The sequence below is a fragment of the Lampetra planeri genome, chromosome 41 (assembly GCF_965212315.1).
Source record: "Lampetra planeri chromosome 41, kcLamPlan1.2.h2, whole genome shotgun sequence".
NCBI lineage: Eukaryota > Metazoa > Chordata > Hyperoartia > Petromyzontiformes > Petromyzontidae > Lampetra > Lampetra planeri.
This window is the reverse complement of record NC_136147.1, coordinates 1,404,951-1,427,141: the sequence shown is the minus strand read 5'-3', so window position 1 is coordinate 1,427,141 and position 22,191 is coordinate 1,404,951. Positions and strand designations below refer to the sequence as shown.

General features: G+C 47.3%; 1 non-coding gene across 1 annotated transcript; it reads right to left on the bottom strand.

The window, feature by feature from the left end:
- Positions 1-7,385: 7,385 nt before the first annotated feature.
- LOC144732217 (U6 spliceosomal RNA) lies at positions 7,386-7,492 on the bottom strand. Its single transcript, XR_013588161.1, has one exon. It is a non-coding gene; the product is annotated as a U6 spliceosomal RNA (small nuclear RNA).
- Positions 7,493-22,191: the final 14,699 nt, after the last annotated feature.

The window sequence follows — 22,191 nt, the reverse complement described above, 5'->3', positions numbered from 1 at the left end:
GGACATGGGTGTGGCTCTTCCCACCCACCGCTGACTGTGACGTGTTTGGGAGGTCCTCCTGCCAGGAGCCTCCCCTCCCCTCTCCTGATCCTGACATGCAACCCCCCCGCAAGTCCACACTCCGACGCTCCACTGCTGGCTTGTTCAGCACCCCGCTCCGCCCACCCGCGCCTCCTGCCGATCTCCGTGCGTGCTGACCACCCACGACCTCCCTTCGTGTGCCCCGCCGGCCTTCGTAGAAAGTGCTACTCGCTAACGGCACTTCATAGGTGCTCGCTAACGGCACTTGCCCCAACCAGTCTGTTAAGGCTACACGGGGGATCTTTGTCTTTGGGTTGTGTGTGTGAGTGGGTCCCGTGACGCCGGGGCGTAGTGACGATTATTTGAACCCATCCTGAGCCTCCTCCACGAGGTTACGACTCAGCATCAAAAACATCGTCACCGGGGAGACAAAGGCGGCCGGGCGTGGTGGTGGCCACCCACCGCCTCCGCGTGCCGTCGTAGGTGCTACTCGCCAACAGCACTTGCCCCCACATGTCTGTTAAGCCTATCCGGGGGATCTTTGTCTTTGGGTCCCGTGATGTCGGGGCGTGTCGCGCTGTGTTGGCGAGGCTCGCCTGCCAACACAGTGAGACGCAGACATCACGGGAGGCCAGAGAATGTAAAACCACTGTGGCATGTGAGCCTTCAGCCGCGATGGGGAGACGTCGACTTGCTCGCCTGGGTTGCAAGGAGGCCGTGGGTTCGATCGCGACCCTGACGCCTGCTGTGTATGTGGAGCTGGCATGCACTCCCTGTGGGCGCGTGGATTTTTCTCCGGGTCCTCCGTTCCCCCTCCCCGTGCTTCGAGAATTTGGCTGCTATAAATTTGCACGTGATAAGCCACTTCGTTGAGCTATCATTGGTGGCGAGGCCCCTTCTGAAAAAGAGCTACATAGCTCAGTGGGCTTTACCCGGTAAATAAAACAAGTTTAGTTTTAGATAATTGTTTTTTTTAATGCAGGAGCAGCACAACAAGCGGACACTCTCTCTCTCTCCGGAAGCCCTCTCTCGTTGTTCATAGCACATCTGGACATTGGCAAATAGCTCCTGAACATATTGCTGCCATCGCGAGCAACGATGGAATCGAACCGGCACCGGCGCAGCCGCAGCTGTGGTGCGGTGAACAGCGCGCGATCCGATAGCTCCAGACCGTGAGAGCACGGCTCGATTTAAATTGGGAAAATGATATGTATCTTCATTTAAGCTCCCATTGTTAATCATGCGCTGTACAAAGTTTCACCACCACTTTCTTTTAACTGAGCCCCTATATATATAAAAACATTTACATAAAAAACAAACTCAACATATTCGTCAATTAGCGCTTGCTCTAAAGGGAGGCATTGGATGCTCGGTGACGCTTTGAACAATGTCTCTTTTTCATCACTCCGACGTTACATTTATATCATCATGGTCCCATGGTGTTCAAGTGCAGTCTCCAGCTATTATTCACTCCATCTCTGTGGCCTCTCTATCGATAGCCAGGTGGTGGCACGTGGCCTGCAATTGAGGGATGGTGGATTGCACGAATTTTTTTGGGGTTTAGAAAATCACTTCCTGTGGACTTCATCTGTAACGGGATAGCGTGTTTCCCCTTCGCATACACGTGGGTTTTATCTGGGTGCTCCGGTTTCCCCAGCACATCATAGAAACACTCGTTAATTATCTGACAACGCCGTCATATATAGAGGACAGCAGAGCTTGGTGCCAGCTCACCAGGTGGCTGCTGCCTTCCCGCTTGCCTGTTCCTTTGCACGTCTGAGTCGTTCTCTCTCTCGGGGAGAGGCGGGTAAATGTGCGGCACATTACAAGTTGAAACAATGTGCTGTGACAGATGGTCATTGCGCAAGACGTTTCCTATTCTATAATTGTTTAAAATTTAATTCTGTGGTCAGTGTTATTGACATGTGTTGAATGTTGTATATTTATTTGTTTCATTCGAAAGCATTTGGCTATTTGGAGACCACATCACAGCTATCGGTGGTTTTAATGGTATATTAATGTCGAGGCTTCTGTGTTATCGACTGTGTGTCATGGCCCACAACACGAGGAACCTCAGTGTGGGGTGGCACAGTGATTAGTGCACTGCGCTATAAACCCGGTGACCACGGTTAGATTCTCAACCACGGCTGACATCAGTGGCGAATGACCTCCCAACCCTTCACCAGCCTGCACGTGCCAGCACGGTGAAGTACGGTCAAACGATCCCCGCCACCGAGAGGCACGGGGAGAGATCTGCATGCAGCGGTGGATTGACGAATCGCTGTAAATGTTTTATATTTGGAAAGAAAATACACGCGCAGTGTCAGCCAATGAGCCGAGCAGCAAGCAGCCCGCACACGTGGTACTGTGCATGAATCGGGCTCTGTAAATGCAGCCAAAGCTGCCACGTTGGCTTTTTAAAGAGCCAGTGTCTTCCCCATCAATCCAATGTGTCACGAGCACACATCTACACAATTTTGCCTGTTTTTTTTTATTTTGGTTGTGTTTTTTTTACCCTTTCACTGAATTTGTGGTACGTCTATTTTAGGTGTGTCCATGACAGCGTTGAGTAATAGCAGAAACAACAGACTGGAATTATAACTGGGAGCCAACCTGTGTATGGACATGTTTAAGAACTGTAGATTCATCTTTCAAAAACATCGAGAGTTTTTCAAATAACAATAAATATTATTTTCTAGCACAATGGTAGTAATCTGAATGTTGTATGTTAAAGATAATGATTATATTTTATCATAGTGTTTAAGGGAAAACAAACTCAACACATTTATCAGTAACACTGAGTTATAAGGAAATGTAAATATTGTAATAGGTGACATTTTGAGCAATGCCCCTTCTTCATAGCACGTAAATAATAATACGTAATTTAAGGACCCAAAATGTGACAGATTATATATTTTTTTCCTTTTAAGGCCACCCCGTTGTTGTTGAGAAATGTGAGTTGTTTGCTATTTGTGCTTGTGCATCACTGCCAACGCAGTATCACCAAATAATCGGTTTCATAGTGCTTGAAGGAATTGTAAATGTTCACTGACACACTGCATATGTGCGTACGATAAAGTATTTATACGAAAGCCACTTTGTGAAAATGATAAATTACTTTGGCTACGCGTCACTGTTTAATGGAACCTAGGCCTCGAATGATGTGCGTTTCACGGTTTCGTTAAACGCCGCGATGTGGGTTCGGGATTCAATTCAAACAGCCAATCATTTGTTTCACATGGCGGTGAATGGAGCGCCTCAAATGGTCGCGTGGATCACGTGAATTACGGAAGACGAGAATCGAAAATAATTATCAAACATCCCATCGCATGTATCATAGTTTTAATCGATGAATCTGAGACGCCACGGTGGTGAGATGTTAACTACCTCGCCTGGTGTGCAAGGAGGTCTTGGCTTAGATCCCGACCCTGACGCCTGCTCTATATTTCGAGCTTACATGTTCTCTCCGTGGTCACGTGGATATTTCCCCGGGTCCTGCGGTTTTTCCCTCCACATTTAGAAACATGTGCTTCGAGTATTTGGCTGTTATCAATTCCCAGTTCTGTACTGCACTTAATACAAAAAAACATGTTGGTCACTTGTGCATAATTGGCATTCTGGAAAGCCACAAGCACTTTAAACAAGGGCGTGTTTAAAGTTCCGATAGTTATGAGTGGCCGTGGGTTGCCAGGGGCTACAACAGGGCTCAAGACCTCTCAAACCCTCTCTTCACCAGCGAGCAGGGCAAGTGGCAGCCTGACGTGACGCCGATTGGCAAAAACCCGTGCGCTTCAACACCACCACCTACCACGGGCTCCTTAGCATTCTCTAGCTTTTGGACAAAAAAAATAGTTTCTGCACAAATATGCAATTTTTTGTTTATTTTATTGACGTGTCAATGAAATTTGCCCCAGAGAATATGTCTCAGCAACCCCCTCTAAAGACGATTTTTCACCTCTTGATTACGTCTGGGTCATGAAATTAGAAGCGTCAGTGAGCACCTTTAGACAATTCTGAGTTCAGGTCCCAGGTATATGCCGCTTGAAACCGATGGTTCTTATTTGTATCAAGTTTAATTGTTTAGCTTGTTCACTGCTAAATGCACTCTTATGCCTATCACAGCCACGCAAATGTGCACTGAATTTGTCTACACCAGGGGTCGGCAACCTACGGCTCCGGAGCCGCATGCGGCTCTTTACGGGCTGCTTCTTGACGATATGTACGTATGTACAGTATGTACTCAGATGCATTGCGGCTCTTGAAATACTGAATTTTGTACCGAATTGGAAAGAAATGGCTCTTCTTGTTATTTTGGTTGCCGACCCCTGGTCTACACCAAACTATAATGGCATGAAAGGTATATAATATATGACGTTTCGGGCAATGGCCCTTCTTGTGTTCGTTGTGCTCGTGCACCACTGCCGACGTAATGTGTACAAATCATTGTTTACTCAGTAACTTGCATTTATAGGAACCTGTTTCACAAATGGCAAAACATCGAATACCTACTAGCCACAGTCTAAGTTATATAAGGATACAAAAAATAGTATCATTGATATTAACAACAAAAATATTATTGTATTGTGCGCTCCAAATCTGGAAACTTTTGGAACCAAAATAGAGGTAAATAACTATTGATAGAAGAACAGTTCATATTCTTGGTTCTTTCGGTATAGTCACGTGTCAAATTTTCTTGCTGTGGTTTTCACACCTGATGATGATTGCTTGTGTTGCAATAGAAACGTCGTGAGAATGTTGTTGTTTTATTTTTATTATTTTATTATTTCCCTACTACGTGACTTTACCGAAAGAACCAAGAATATGAATCCCTGCAGTCACGAACGCTTTAAATCGAAAAATAAGAACAGTTGTTTATATTAATATACCAGCAAGCTACGGGTGCAGACATTGGTCAATGCGCCATTGCTGGTCACGGGGGTTGTTTGACCATACTTCCCCACGCTGGTGAGTTCGAGTTGGCAAGGGCCGGTGGAGGGGCGGCAGAGGCATGGGAAAATAGAAGTACAATACAACAATGGATCTTGCTGTACCATCATCTATTGGCCACAGCATAGCCCCCCGCAGACTATAACACCTTTTATGCGTGGCAGGCACCCAACAAAACATTATCCAGTTTAAAAAGCCTGCTTAGCACCTGGACGATTTGATCACAGACTCTTACACGGTAAGACGGCTTAAATGTATGCAGTATGAGTGAAGTCATCTCAGGTAGCCGAAGGGAATATTCAACACACACACAGAATCCTGTTTAATTGGCTTTCACCTGAGCTCATTGCTAAACCTGTGCTGCTCATGCAGATCACAGCTGTACAGTGGCATATCAGACGTCTTCAGTAAGGGCCCATGTGTTTTGCAGCACACTGACTTTGTATAGGCTGGTTCCTGCAACAGGGATGTGGAATTTCCACTTGCTAGCCTAAAGACGAGGGAGCAGTACCGCCAACAACAAACAGCAACAGCAAGGTCAACACATTTTTGTTGTTTTTAAATCGAATGCGGCGTCAACAATGACAACAACATCGTACGTTGAGCACGTAACGTGGCAAATGTCTCGGGGCGCAGAAATAAAACGGAGGGAATGCAAATGTATCTCAATACGCATTGCAAAGGTTACAAAAAAAAACAGGAAAACTTAGGGGAGAGAGGAGAGAGAGAGAAGAACAGCCCTCGACAAAGCAACTGGGCCGCAGGCTTCGGGCTGCCACTGTTTTGACAGTCCGGGAATTGTTATCTGCGTGTCCAGGCGGCAGTAATTGATTTTGTACCGATATCTGGTACTAGGTATCGTGTCGATCTTTGCTGCAGTATCGCTGCACAGGGTTTGAAGATGCACCAAGGCTGATTTGAGAAACGTCTGGATTTGTTTTGTGGAAAAAAAAGTGGCGGTCTAAGGCCCAAGGAAAACAATGGCAACACTAACAACAACAATGAGCCGAAGGGACAGCTAGGGCAGCCAGCACAGCACATGTTTATTTCCAAGACATGTGGAAATATAAAACAAAGCTTTGACTCGAAAAAAATACATGTTTTTATATTTGCAAAAAAGCAAACGCAGGACAACATAACCATAACACAAAGCACTTTGCCTTTACATCACATCTGCAGATCTGTTTCTGCCAATGGCTATGATGGTTTAGGTCCTAATTTTCAAAATTTCTACTCCAGCGGAAAGTTTGATCATCTGGTTCGGATCAAAAGACCAGATCGTCTTGCTTTGTGTTGTTTGGAGACTTTAACTTTCCAAAATGTGACGTGGAATTATGTAAGTAGTATCTTCAGTGACACACACACACGATATATTCACTTTGCCACATCAACTCATTTCACGCAGATGTCAGTTGCCTTGATCATCTCTGAAATTTCATCGAGCAGAGTAGAATCAAATCACTCCCTGCACAACGTTAACATCCTTCCTTCTGATAAGCAATTGTCGTTTGCCACAGTATACATTTCCGCCGAGCATTCTGTTGTACATAAACTAAACAATTTTTATTTTACCAGGTAAGGTCCACTGACCATTACAGCTCTTTTTCAGAAGCGACTTGGCCACAAATGATAGCTCAACGAAGTGGTCCATCATGTGGACATATATAACAGGCAAATACTCAAAATGCACGTTGATTTTCAATGTGGAGGTAAAAAACGGGGGACCTGGAGAAAAAGCCACGCGACTCCAGGGCGAACACGCAAACTCCAAATATGCAGACGTCAGGGTCGAGCCCACGATCTCCTGTATACTAGGCGAGGTAGTTAACATCTCACCACCGTCGCACCTCCATAACACAATTCGCAGACCACATAAAGCATGTTCTATCCACTGCTGGATGAAGGCCTCCCCCAACGCCATCACCATCGCTCACGGTTCACGTATAGCCTCTGCGCATGAACTGATCTCATCACTCCATCTCCATGGTGGTCGTCCTCTCGGGCTCCTTACCCTCCTTCCAATGCCGTCATTGGTCTCATGCTGTGCACGAAGCCCACGTGAACAATGTGACGTCTCTAATGTGTGTACGTTCTGTTATCCACATGCTCCTCGTTCTGTGCATCACTGAAATTTCATCCTTTGTGTACATTTCAGATTGTGTTCCGTTTTCCACTTGTATTGATACATCAACACCCTGCCCTCTGGCTAACTGAGGCCCTGATAGATGATGCCCTGTATTCATTGTGGCAAATCCCTGTTGGGAATACAGCGACGGATCTCACCTCCGTCCCAAGTCCCCGATCCACCCCCCTTCTCAGATCGCGCCGTCAACATCCCAGAATCTTCACAATATTTTTTAATCTACTTGGAGGGATCCGATGAGCTGTCAGGTTGTTTTTCACAGATGTCCAGCAAAAAAAATACGGAACGCTTCACGAACTTGCGTGTCATTCCTTGCGCAGGGGGTCATGTTTTATCTTCTCTCTATCGTTCCAATTTTGCCGGAGCAAGTACGGAAGAACGCTGGCGAACAGAAGGGAAAACGCGGACGCCCAGAACCAACATTTCATTCGAGAACCAAAACATCACAACATCTGGATTTGACATCCCTCCTCAAAAACACTGCTCTAACCATTAACGGCATCCAAGCGTCAACGGGCCAATCTGTACATCTACATGAACTGAACATTACAGGCACAAAGCACGCAACCCAAACTATGGACCATTTAGACAATCAAAACTACACGAACTCTCTCTTGAAACCCTCCGTGGCTCGCAGCCCTCGACATTGCGAATAGGCGCAATACACATTGCACACCAGGAGAGGGCAGTGTTGTAAACGAATGTATGCTGAATTTCGATTTAAAGCTTTCGTGACTGCAGGGATTCATCTTCTTGGTTCTTTCGGTAAAGTCACGTAGATTGGAAATAATAAAATAATGAAATAAAACATAATAAAATTATTCTCACGACGTTTCGGCCACAACGCAAGCAGCCCTCCTCAGGTGAAGACCAGGTCTGTCGGGGAGACAGCGTCAGACCTGGTCTTCACCTGAGGACGGCTGCTTGCGTTGTGGCCGAAACGTCATGATAATTATTTTATAATGTTTTATTTTATTATTTTATTATTTCCATTCTACGTGACTTTACCGAAAGAACCAAGAAGAATGTATGCTGCTTTGTTTTGCACTTGTCAAGATTATATTAACAACTCACGGTAAGTACCCGGCGTTGCCCGGGCGAAAAAGACAGACACACACATCGACCTACACACACAGACATTGACCCACCCACACAAAGACATCGACTTACACACACACATGGACTCACACAGACAGACATCGACTTTAGACGCACACACATGGAGTTACACACACATATCAACTCACACACACATACATAGACTCACAAACACATTGACATACACACACACATATGGAAACCAGGTTAAATAAAAACATAATTTTATCCTAGGATACAGCTCCAATGTACTCTGCGCTGTTTCAAATGTCAACGATATAAGACCCACAAAAACATTTATAGAGCGCCTTCACTCAAGCAGTCAGGTTCCAGAGGTCTGTTCGTAAGTCGATTTGTTAGTAAGTCCAACTTTCCTCCTGTCGATTCCCAACACGTTTTACGGCGTGTACACTAAACACGGGGAATGCTGAGTCTATGGGTAGCAGTGTTGCTCAATGTGTAGGGGAAGTTGATTCCAGTAGAGGGGTACAAGGAGGAAGAGCGACTAAAAACGGGATTGGCCACACGGGGAAGGAGGAACAGAGAGAGAAAGAGAGACATAGAAGATTGAGAATGAAAAGAATGAAGGGGACATGGAATGAGATGAGAGTGGGGCAAGGCCACGGGAAGATTTGAAGACCAACGTCAGGTATTTGAAAAGACAGCGCTCAGTCCCAATGTTTCATTGAAGCCTGCATGAGTCATCTCAAACACATCAACATATGTGAGTTGTCAAGATAATTATGGCACCACACGTACTTGAGGTGAACATGCACACAAACATGCTCTGATAACATAAGCAGTGTCTTTGCAACTGATTGGCCTACACGTGTTTCATATACAGTGCATATATTAATTATCAGAGCATCTTCACCACAAGGAGATGTGGGGCCGTCCATAAATGACGTCACGCACCTAGGGGGGTGGTCAGACATTTGTGACGATCTCTGACGGAGGGGGGGGGGTGAGAAATGTGACGTCACATCAAAATGCGTAACTTTAAATAAATATAGACAACACGTTCTACTTAATTAAATAGACTTTTTAATACATGTTTTCTCCTACAACATCAGAGTGCAGCGCCACATTAAATACGCACTACAATGACAATAGTTTAAAGCGATTTGAAGCATGTTTTATTTTCAAAATGGAAATATGGTTTGGGGGGGGGGGGGCAGAGCTTTGTAACATCACATTTGAGGGGGGGTCTGACTTTTTGTGACGCCGCGTGACGAGGGGGGGGGGGGTCAAAAATCGTCCAAAATCGCGTGACGTCATTTATGGACGGCCCCTGTGCTTAGTGCAGACTTGCTTCCTCGAAATAAGTAATCTATTTTGTGTTTGAATATCTGAACGCCTGTTTAATTGCCAGAAGGGGTTAGACCTAGTCCCTATTTTTCGTACGTTGATGTTGGCAAAAAAAAGGACCCACGGTAACAAAGTGTTATACCGAGGGTGTTCACCAGATGGCAGGATCGCATTGCATCTGAGTTCTAGCTTGTGGCCTCACATCGCCATCATTGTTGCGAAAGACCCAAAGTAGAAATGGGAAATTAAAAACTCTCCAGTCGTGGTTGTGTGCGACCGTGGCCATTCAGAACAGACCATGCCGCCGCATCCCGACGCATTGCCCCGATCCACAAACACGAGGGAGACGTCACCACGACACACTCCGCCGGAGTCTGACGCGGTGATCTGCCTTGGCCACCGGAATGTGGAATTGCCGTTTGTTGCTCTGCGATCGATTTCGCTACCGTGAGAAGACAGCACTGGCACCTGCAGGCCGTGTGCTTGCACATGCAGCCGTGGTCATGTTTCCCATTTTCCAATGAACAGATATAGTATCAATCAACATCTCAATATTTATTCGTACTGGAGGAATCCGATGAGCTGTAAAGCTCTTTTTCACAGATGTCTAGTAGTGGCGGGCAAGAACGTTACAGCAACAAGCAGTACACAGACATGATAGTCGTGCAAAGTACAAGAAAGGTAAACAAATCACCGAAACAAACACAATTAAAACTAAACCATCCCCATCCTACCAGGCAAAGCCCACTGAGGTATTCACTTATTTTTCAGAAGCGACCACAAATGATAGCTCAACAAAGTGGCCCATCATTTGGACATTTATTGCACCAAAATAATCAAAATAATCTCAACGCATGTTTCTAATTGTGGAGGTAAAAACCGGAGGACCCTGCGAAAAAAATCCACGCAACCACGGGGAGAGAGAGAGAGAGAGACACCGCAAACTCCAAATACACAGCAGCAGCAGCAGGCGCCAGTCAGGGTCGGGGTCGAGCCCCCGACCTCCTGCACACCAGGCGAGGGAGTTAACATCTCCTAGCCACCGTGGCGCCCCTTTAATAAACAATGAAGTTTGCATCAAAACTCTGCCTTAACATTTTTTATATAAACAGGCGACGTTTCGGGCAATGACTCCATCTGGTGCTATGAAGAAGGCACATCGCACCAAAACGTCGCCTATGATGCATTTTGCTCCTTCTAAGGCGGCAGTGTTATTCGTTAAAAGCAGTAGCACCCTTAGCAAAACAGCACAAGATAGCAGAGCTGTCAACATCCATGGAGCAGGGGGTGGGAACCTCTCAGAGGGAGGAGAGGGGGCGAAGCCGGGATGAGTTGGGAGGAGGGGGCCAGGGAAGGTTGGAGGAGGAGGAGGAGGGGGCGGAGAAGATGGCAGCCGAGACTGGGAGCTGCACGTGGCAATAAAGAGGAGCCCCTCTTTATGAAGAGGAGCCTCTCTTTATTGCCACGTCGATGTTAGGGGGCGGTGGGACGGTGGTTCAGGGCTTTGCATCCCGAGGTTTGAACTCCGCGGCGACCCCAGTTCGATTTCGAGTCACGGCTAACACGAGCGGTGGGTGATATCCGAAGAGGTCCCGGGTTGTTACCCCCTCTTGGCCATCAAAGACACCTCCTCCCTCCCTCGCTCCCATGCAACCATAAGACACTTCTGGGGCATGTGCCAACCCACACTGACCGACCGTCGTGGTTGAAGCATGGTCACACGATGACCTTGAACAATGTGGCGCATGGCAAGCACCGACATCCAGGAGTGACTTTCCAGAGGGCTCGGATTCACTGGTGGTGCTACTTTAATTGGCTGCGCATTCATACTTTGAATGTCTTCATATTCATTAAACGTACGCGGTGTGCGTAGAAGTCAATTTAGGGCGCACTTTTGGACAGCGCTGTGGGATCTGAAACGAGAAGGGGAAGAACACAAAACAACCCCACGGGACCCTCGACTGCAAAGACTCTGAATCCTGAGTGTGTAAGTCCAGTATGTGAGTGACATCCCCATAACACTGACAATTATGCTTAAATTACCCGTGCAATTACGCTTGCAAATTACACTTAAACACCCAGGTGCACTGGGAGCCAGGGTGGTTGGTGGCGCTTGTGCAGTGAGGCCGCCAGGGTGAGGTGAAGTGAAGGCCAACAGAGGCACAGACGGGAGGGTGAATGCTGAAAGGGGATTAAGGTGCAGCCCCTGAAATGTCCTGCTCACGCCACTGCTGGCAGGAGGGGCCTCCCTGCAATGTAGGGAGCTCGAGGTGAAGGGAAACCTCGAGCTACGCTCTTCCACGCTAGTCGCGTGTGTGTGCGAGTCGCGTGTGTGTGCGAGTCGTGTGTGTGTGCGAGTCGTGTGTGTGTACGAGCCGTGTGTGTGTGCGAGTCGCGTGTGTGTACGATCCGTGTGTGTGTACGAGCCGTGTGTGTGTGTGTGAGTCGTGAGTGTGTGCGAGTCGTGAGTGTGTATGAGTCGTGAGTGTGTACGAGCCGCGTGTGTGTGCGAGTCGCGTGTGTGTGCGAGTCGCGTGTGTGTGCGATCCGTGTGTGTGTGCGAGTCGTGTGTGTGTGCGAGCCGTGTGTGTGTGCGAGCCGCGTGTGTGTGCGAGTCGCGAGTGTGTGCGAGTCGCGTGTGTGTGCGAGTCGCGTGTGTGTGCGAGTCGCGTGTGTGTGCGAGTCGCGTGTGTGTGCGAGTCGCGTGTGTGTGCGATCCGTGTGTGTGTGCGATCCGCGTGTGTGTGCGAGTCGCGAGTGTGTGCGAGTCGCGTGTGTGTGCGAGTCGCGTGTGTGTGCGAGTCGCGTGTGTGTGCGAGTCGCGTGTGTGTGCGAGTCGCGTGTGTGTGCGAGTCGCGTGTGTGTGCGAGTCGCGTGTGTGTGCGAGTCGTGTGTGTGTACGAGTCGTACGTTCAACTTCTTTCGCATCGTACGTAGCCAACCGTGCTTGCTGGAGATGCGGCGGAAGGACACCGAACTAAACACAACATTCAGTTTTAAAGAAGTGAGTTTTCAATTTGGACTTAAAAGCGCATAGCCCCTGTGGCTTCTCAATATCGGAAGCAAGAGCGTTCCAGACGGCCGCAGAAGCGCATTTGACAGCGCGCGATGCGGTAACCGTCTTTGTTCGATGGCTCAGCCAAAAGTCGCTGTGAGGATGACCGGAGTTTGCGTGAAGGTTCATGCTCTTCCAGTGATGTGTAGCACTGCTGTTTGACACTCACCTGTAGCGTTTAACGATTTCCATACAAATGTAAATTCCAAAGAGCAATAAAAATATATCAACTATAATCAGCCCTCCATCCCACTGGGCTTGATACGGTGACTACCACCACTCTGTGGGTAGTCAACCGTGGTCGAAGCCGTGGATGTCGACTGACGCAGAGCCACCCGTTGTTCAACGATGGAATTTGCGAGTGGAGGAATCAATGTGAACGTTTTCAAAACCCTTCGGAATTTTTCCCGACGTTAGAAGCGTCAGCCCCCCTCCAGCGTGCGCGTGCCTTCATTCTCTCACGCCGCTCCGTGTCCCCTGGATTTACTTAGGAAATGCCTGAGTGGACAAACGTGGACCAATACATTATTTCCAGGGTGAAACGAAGCCCGGAGCACCCACCATGCCCTCCACACCCCAGACCCTCGACCTCACGCCTGCCTGGACAGCAGGGGTCCGTATCGATCAGTGCAAGGAGCAGTGTCAAAACCCGCGTGTGTATGCTCGTTGTAATTTTTTGTTCTTTTGAATGATAGCAAATAATCATTTACTACCCTTTGTCAATTCACTTATGGACGTATGTATGTTGAACTTCTTTCGCACCGTACGTACATATGTGTGCACTGTTGAACTTCATTCGCACCGTACGTAGCCAACGCGATAATCGGAGGCGCGCGGGGGAAGGACAACAAACTAAACACAAACAACAGTTCTAAAGAAACGAGTTTTCAATCTAGATGATGATTTAAAAGTGCATAGCTCCAGTGGCTTCCTAATATCGGACGGAAGAGCGTTCCAGACGGCCGCAGGAGCCCATCTGAAAGTGCGCGATGCGGCGACCGCCGCCTTTGTCCGATGGCTCAGCCAATCGCCGTTGCTGCGAGGATGACCGGAATTCGCGCGATGATGGCTTATGTTCCTTGACGAGATCAGCGAGACATTGTGGTGCATCGCTGGCGAGCACTTTGTGCGCAGTGAGTGGGACTTGATAGTTTTTTGCCTCTAAATAATGAACATCGGTAGTCTCCACGTGGATACAATTGTAACTGCATGTGCATGTGCAGTATATACACACACACACGATTCAGCCTCGTGGTCCTCTCCCGAGAAAATCTTGGCCTCCGCTGAATTATTACAACCGAACACTGGAAACACGCGGCTTCACACGTATACTTGCAGCGCAGTGAGAGTCTTAATAATAACCACATTACGCTGGGAAGAATTATACACTCGCAACTCAGTCAATTTAGCGCAGTGTTGGAATGTGAAAAAAAAGAGCGACGTGTGTATATGTATATCATAAGCGCCCATAAAAAGCGGCATTTCGCACGTAAAATATTGGCGTCGGTCCTCACTCCGGTATTGCTCCCAGGCAATGTTATTTGACATTCTGCGTGCACACGAGTGAATTAATTAACACCCGAAGCTTTCTCTTGCTTGACTCTCTGCTTTCACTCGATAAAAAATATACTAATCTGCACGGCCCCAAAATTGTACAAGGGCCAAACAGACCCCCCCGCCCCATTTATCTCTCCTCCTTACCGTTAAAGACGTTACATTCTAAAGTTTAACACGTAGTTGTAGTAGTAGTGCTTCAATAAAATGTGAAGACTTCTTAGAATTTGCAACAATATCACGAGAAATGTGGCTCCGGGCTCTAGAGACCACCTGGAGAAGATTCCAGGCACGTGTTGACAATGATGGCGAACAAGTGGAGACTTTTTAACTTTTTGAAGCTATGAACATACATTTGTTATCATGTTACAGTGTATTCTCCGTAATTTTTTTCATTAAAAACGATAGACCCACATAAGTGTTAATATTTTTTAAAGTACCTTGTGTAATACAGGGTTTGTCGGGGATTAGATCGCATAAAGGTGTCGTTAAACACCTTTAATATTTACTCGACACGTTATAAATTAAAATAACGTGTCGAGACGTCGTGTCTCGCATGTTGTGGGTTTACTCTCCAACACACCGGTGTGCCGAAGCTGTAACGAATTGGCACGTTTTGTCTACGCGACAAACCTTATTCATTTGCTGTGTCGGGTGGTGGCGGGGATTAACGACACATTTACATTCACGCGATCTTATCCCACACTCTACTATGGACATTACATTCGCAATTCCACTTACTATTACAACGGACGGTTCTACTTTTGTTTTCGCACAGGTGACCTCTTTGGCAAAGGTCACGCTCGTGGCAACGCCGCCAATATACAATGTGACATTACTGCCTCGGATCGTCCCGACGTGGAGGGTTCACTTAATACTTTTTTTTTAAACCACCCCCCCCCCCCACTGCGCAGAATTTTACGCGAGCGACTCGCCTCTTTGCGGTTAGCCACTTAAATCACGAACCCCGTGACCTCTCTCCCCCCTCTCTCGACCAAATGTTTGTTAATCCATTGCGCCCCATATGGAGAGCGGCTGAGCTCCTCGTTGTGTGCACGCCGGCGGGCGGCACAACAGACGAGGCCCCCAGCAACCCGGGCCCGCTCAGAGCAAACTCTCCTCGCCATTCTGTGCATTCAAAACGGAGCTCTCTTTTTTTGGCCCAGTTTGGGGGGATTTTTGCTTGTTGACAACTCGTGGCCCTGCAAACATTTGCGACGGCGACGTCTTTAAACGCCCGCGTCTGAACGCAACAGAACTGGCTTTTCTTAAAGACGCACGCGCGCACGCACGAACGCGCGCACAGATACAAAGACAAAGATCCCCAGTGCTGGCTTCACAGACTGTTGGGGCAAGTGCTGTTAACGAGTAGCAACCTACGAAGGCCGGTACGGCACACGAGGGGGTGGGTGGCCAGCACTACGTCCTTGCCCGCCTTTGTCTCCCCAGTGGCGATGTTAACGCACTGTACCAGGTGCTCATTTGAGGCTGAGTCGACCCAGGGTAGGCCCAGGACCGGTTCAGATAATATAATCGTCACCGGTGTTGGCCACGTGCAGGATTCGAACTCATGTCCGCCGGGTTCATAGCGCAGCGCGCTTTAAACCGCTTACACTGCTGCGCTCACCGCAGTTGGGGGTAAAGTGCTGTTAGCGAGCGCAGAAACACACACACACACACACGCACACACACGCACACACACACACGCGCGCACACACACACACACGCACACACACGCACACACACACACGCGCATACACGCGCGCACACACACATGCGCGCACATACACACGCGCGCACACACGCACGCACACACGCACACACACACACGCGCACACACACGCAGGCGCACACATGCACACACGCACGCGAAGGATTGTAACAAATTGGTTTTGGACGAAGCATAGAGAGGGGGGCTTGCTTTGCCTGCTGCCGGAGGGGATTAAAGAAGCACGTTCCGGGGGACCCCGGGGGTGGCTCGCTGGCCAACATTTGTGAGCCTCGCAGCCACGGGGGGTGGGGGGGAGTGCGGGTTGGTGTGGGGGAGGGAGAGAGAGGGAGGGTGGATCACAGGGAGATAGGGTGGGTGGATCACAGGGAGAGAGTGTGGGTGGATTACAGTGAGAGAGAGAGGGTGGATCACAGAGAGAGAGGGAGGGTGGATCACAGGGAGAGAGAGAGGGTGGATCACAGAGAGAGAGGGAGGGTGGGTGGATCACAGAGAGAGAGAGAGAGGGTGGATCACAGGGAGAGAGGCAGGGTGGATTACAGTGAGAGAGAGAGAGGGTGGATCACAGAGAGAGAGGGTGGATCACACGGAGAGAGGGTGGGTGGGTGGATCACAGAGAGAGGGGGTGGGTGGATTACAGAGAGAGAGAGAGGGTGGATCACAGCCACATCCGTCGATTTTCCGGCCGCATAATTTGGACGACGCGTGGAATTTCGCCTGTCTCGCTCGACGTCGCTCCAGAGTACAACAACGGTTAATAGCGCGGAATTGTTATTTGTTAAATTGGCGTGCCGACATTACATGCTAAAAGTTATGCATTCATTGAATGGCGAATGTTTTTTTTTCTCATCCCTCCTCCGTCGTCTTCTTCCTGTGATGTCGTTGAAAAACCCCACCGAGATATGGGGATGGAAGTCTGTCGTTCCGGAAAGCCGCGATTTGAATTGTTTTTAAATGCAGCGGTTTTCATCGGTGAGATGCACAATCCAGCTGGCACGAGGTTTACATTGCACGGCGCGTAACCAGCGAGCACCACGGGGCAGGGCAGCTCTCTCTCTCGTTAGCCGGTGACGAGCGGTCGCGTGTAACACACAGGCGGCAGGGGTTATTGCCGACCAGTCCAGAGCTTCAGCGGGGTAGGAGGGAGGCTGATTAACACGTGGCGGGCATGTGTATACATCCAGGGTCCAGCGGACAGGAGCTGAGTGCTGGATCAATAATGACAGCGGTAGTTGTAGTGGATGTTATAGATAATTATTCATCATCATCATCAGGATCATCCTAATCGGCCATGGTCTTATCCACTGCTGCTTTACGTCCATCATTATCATCAGCCATGATCTATCTACTAATGATATTTTGGATTCATCATGATTAGCAGCACCCTTGATCTATCCACTGCTCATGTTTAATATTACGGTTTAGTACTTTATACCATAACCTGCGGACATAACCGAACGTCGAATGTAAAACGAAACTTTTCAAGATGTGAGTAAAAATAAAGGTCTATTTTAATAATTGTATTTCCAATAATGTTTCAAGACAATTCTTTAGATTTTTGTTGACACGTTATTGATTTATATTGCGTGACAAACAAGGCCCCGTTGTGTAGACGGAGTTCTCATGGCAATTCACATCTGGCAACCCAGCAGGATTTGTGCAAACTCATCTGACTCGACTGATGAGACCCAAAATGGTCAAAACTTACGGACCGATGATGACAAACATAGAACATGAAGCGTCTTTTTCTCTCATTTATGGACTCGATCGCAAATACAGGTTGGCAGGGCACATCATGAAATGGGCAGAAGGGCACCAGCTAACAGAGCACAGCAGTTAGAGCATCAGGAGCTACGCTGGTTGGAGCTAGGAATGGCCACTGACTAATTGCTATTAACTATTTTTTTTATTTTACCAGATAAAGCCCACTGAGCTATATAGCCCTTTTTCAGAAACGACCTGGCCACAAATGATAGCTCAACAAAGTGGCCTGTCACGTGGCAATGTAAAGCAGCCAAATACTCTAAACGCACGTTTCTAAATGTGGATGGCGAAAAACCAGAGGACCCAGACAAAAACCCACGTGACCACGGGAAGAACATGCAAACTCCAAATATACCGCAGCGGGCGTCAGAGGGTCGGGATCGAACCCACGCCCTCCTGCTTACCAGGCGAGGGAGTTAACATCTCGCCACTGAAGACGAAAGGGCATTAGTTACGGAGAATGTCTAACCGTGGTTGTGTTTCACTGCCTCTGCATGCGTCAGTTGAATGCAGCTTCCCGAGTTGTGCTCCCTGGATAACCGGCGGTTCGCAAGGCTGCGATAAGTCGTCTAGGGAAACTGTTGCAGACACCGCGATGATTTTTTTGTATTTATTTTCGCCATTTCCACGACCCCAAGGTTAGTCCTTGCAAACGGGGCTCATCCGTTGGCCTCCTGAGTTCTCACCTCGTCAAACCAATAAACTTCGCTCGAAGCCATTTGGAGAAAAACTAATTCTTATCGGTGCACGGTGGTCCCTGAACATTTTCGCTTACGGGTCGACATGCCACGGCTCCACAAACGCTGGGAACCACTGCTCTTAGCTACCGAGCTTATACAATTCTAACATTCTATATAAATAAACATAATTCCAATTAATCTTATTTACGTATACGATAGCAACACATTTTATGTAACTTGTATTACCGTGGCCCCTTGCCTCGCCAACGTTTCCATTCCAAGCTGCAAAATAAAACCCGCTTTTTTAATAATGAGAAATGAGAATAGCTTTGATGAAACGCTCATCGTTTAGCTGATCAATCGCGCAGCATTTTGCGCATTCCAAGGCACCCCCCTCCCCGCACCTTCTCGACGTTTGGAAGTCGAGTCGTTTTGTTATCCGTCCACTGGGGGACACTGCACGCTGCCAATAAATCGTTGCCGATGCAAGAGATGACCGTGTCACTCGGCAGTGTGAAAAACAGCAGCCGGGCGACAAATTGGCTTTGCGAATTTTTTTTATTTGGACAGCCGTAAAAATTGGCGATTATTTTTTGTTCCTTAAATTTTTTCTTCCAACCTCATCAGAAGCTGCCTTTGGCTTGCGTTCCAATTTTGACATCACAGCTTTTTAAGCGTGTGTATATTTTTTGAATGCTTGAATGTTCAAAGTTGGTGTTTAAAAAAAAGTATTTATCTTCCGAGCCTTCTTAAGTGGGATTCGTTCTATTTCACTTAGCTGCACACATGCACGCAAATTGTATTTTCTGGAGGAGCAAATGTCTGAGAGCGGCTTTGTTTGAATGGGGCTGAGCGGAGGTTGTGACATTTTAGAACGCAGGAAGAGCATTGGTGCCAGAGGTACAGCTTGTTGGGCCATAGGCCCTGTAAACATTTATCGGGGCCCATATGTGGGCCACCTTTTTCCAATACTCCCCCGATAGAAATCTTGACTTATTAAAAATGCCACTATCGGTAACGCTAAAAGTCCAACTGCATAGAAGCAGAGGCGGTGATGTCGGTCTGGGGCGGCTTTTATCTGGTTCGTGAGCGTATGATTGGTGGTGAACATTAATATACTGCAGCTCCTCAAAAAATTACCGTGACCTTTCCTTTGACCTCCTGTCCCCACTTCCAAGCTTTACCCAAACTTCTGGCCTCACCAAAAAACCGAAGACCAACTGCAGAGGTTCAGGCATGGGCCCGGCAGTGGAATATTAAATAGGACACGTGATTAAATGATCTCTGAAATATGTTCGGGTGGTTACCTGTTACGCATTAACATTCTCCAACAAACCTTTTTTTTTAAGGGTGCAGGATTTATTTTTAACCGCTAATACCATATGCTCCTTAGTTACCCCATTGCAGTTTCCATCTTGTGATTAATAATATTTGAAAGGATGTCAGAATATCCTAACTCACAACTTTTTTTTATGATTTAGCAGTGAAGGCGGGACGCTGCTGTGGTGTAATGGTTAGCACACAGCACTTGACATGCAAAGGTCACCGGTTCGATCTCCCAGCGCGGCAGTTGAAGCAGTGGTGATTTAAAAAAAAATCCACCCCCTCCTACCCCTCCGCCTCTGTCCACCCAGCAGCATCAATGGGTTCACCACGATGTAATCGATTGGCTGGTGGGGTAAATTGTGGATATTCCCATCTATTTAACGACGTCTGGCCAACGTGGAAAAGTAGGCCAATTATACCCCCTAAAGCCCTCTGCAGAGGCCTTCTAGCAGTGACGTGGGCAAGCAATTGCAAGGTCACATCTTTTCCTGTTATCTTTACCAACAAATACAATCGTTTAAAATTATTTATTGACTAGATTTGTGACATTAATAATTGTTACCCTCCCCATAGAAGTTAGTCAGTTTAACACTTAGGCTGTCGCGACGAATATTATCTATAATAGAGGTTTTTGGGTTCGATCGCGTAAATATAAATGTGTTATTAAACCCGCCACAACCCGACAAGCCAATTAGTAAGGTTTGTCACGTGATCAAAACGTGCCAATTCGCGACTAGTACAGCACACCGGTGTGTTGGGGGGTAACCCCCCCCCCCGCCCGACCCTCTAGCCTTCGCACCTGATTGGCTCACAGGTTATGACATCACATGTATTCCTCCATTTAAGACCGAAACAGGAGGATTTCTCCACAACTCTGGATGTCGCCTGATTATGCTAGTTGTAATTACTGGCGAAACGTCGTACTTGAATTGTAAATGTGGTGCGTTCACTTGCCAACACACCGGTGTGCTGTACTAGTAACGAATTTACCCGTTTTGTTCACGTGAAAACCTTACTAATTGTCTGTGCCAGGTGGTGGCGGGGTTTAACAATGCATTTATATTAACGCGATCTAGCCCAAAAACCTCTGTTGTGGATTAACAATGATGCCTGTAACATTTCCTCACACAATGAAGCTGCGGTTGAGCGTGGAACACATTGCTCTATTTTGGCCACGTGGTCAAGCCCTTTATTCTTCAATCAAAGGGTCCAGAATGAGCAGCTTGCCTCTGTGCAGGTGGTGAAAAAAAGGTTATGGAACGATGCCCTTGGCCCTGTGTCACTACCCAGAGGAAATCAAAGCCTGTGACAGTCCGTTCGGTGGTTGGGGGCTGGTATGCCGGCCGTCCATGGGATGATAGCCGCAGTGTGGAATGTGGCGTTATATAGGATCGCCTGGGACGGTCCGTATTTTTTCATGCTAAATAAGATTAACGATGTTCCTGTGTAAGGGCGCAGGGACTTCTGGAGTAAAAAAAAAAGAACACATATATGATTTTTGCAGATGATGAACATTGAGTTGGCTATGTTTTTACTCCAAATAAATTTGGATTCTTTTCCTTTTTTGTTGAGGATTTCCAACGATACTCGAGAGGGATTTTGAAGTAAGATAAATGCTTGAAAATATTGTACGACATTTTTTGTGGGGGTGTGGAAATTCAATTTAATTTTTTTACCTCTTCTTTGCTTGACGCCAGGTGAACGCATTCTCAACGTGTGATGTTCTGATCCAATTTGAAATACCTTGGAGCAGTAGTATAACATTATTCTCTCTCTCTCTGTGTGTCATGTGCTCTCTCAAACAAACGTCGGTGGTCATGGGCCTTCCTTACATTAACCGCTGCCTGTGACATTTACTCAACAACTTTGCATTCGATACTCCCAGTTTCATACAACTACTTACGCCACTTAATTATATGTCTTCCTCGGCTTCTTGTACCTATAAACCATTCCCCGGGCATTACACATCCAATAAATATAACTTACCTTTATATGTTATTACCATTATATGTATATATAAGTCAAGTTACCAACAGGGTTTTCACGTATTAATTGATTGCGAAAGGTCGCATGGGAAAGGCAGGGCACAAGTCTCACCATCTTATTGTCCGTTTATCTGTCAACTTAATTAAGAGAGCCTTGCAGAAGGCCTGACTCAACAAGTTGTAGAAAGTGGACCGCCCACCACCCAGATATGGCGGTAAAAAGTTGATCCAACAGGTTCCCAAATAGTATCAACTCTCCCTCCCCCATATATATGCCTACACACCCTACATACTATAGAGTCAGTAGTATCTACTATCTACTGACTCTATATATGCCTACACACCATACGTACTTTAGAGTCAGTAGTATCTCTAACTACTGACTCTATATATGCCTACACACCATACGTACTTTAGAGTCAGTAGTATCTCTAACTACTGACTCTATATATGCCTACACACCATACGTACTTTAGAGTCAGTAGTATCTACTGACTCTATACATGCCTACACACCCTACATACTATAGAGTCAGTAGTATCTACTATCTACTGACTTTATATATGCCTATACACCCTACG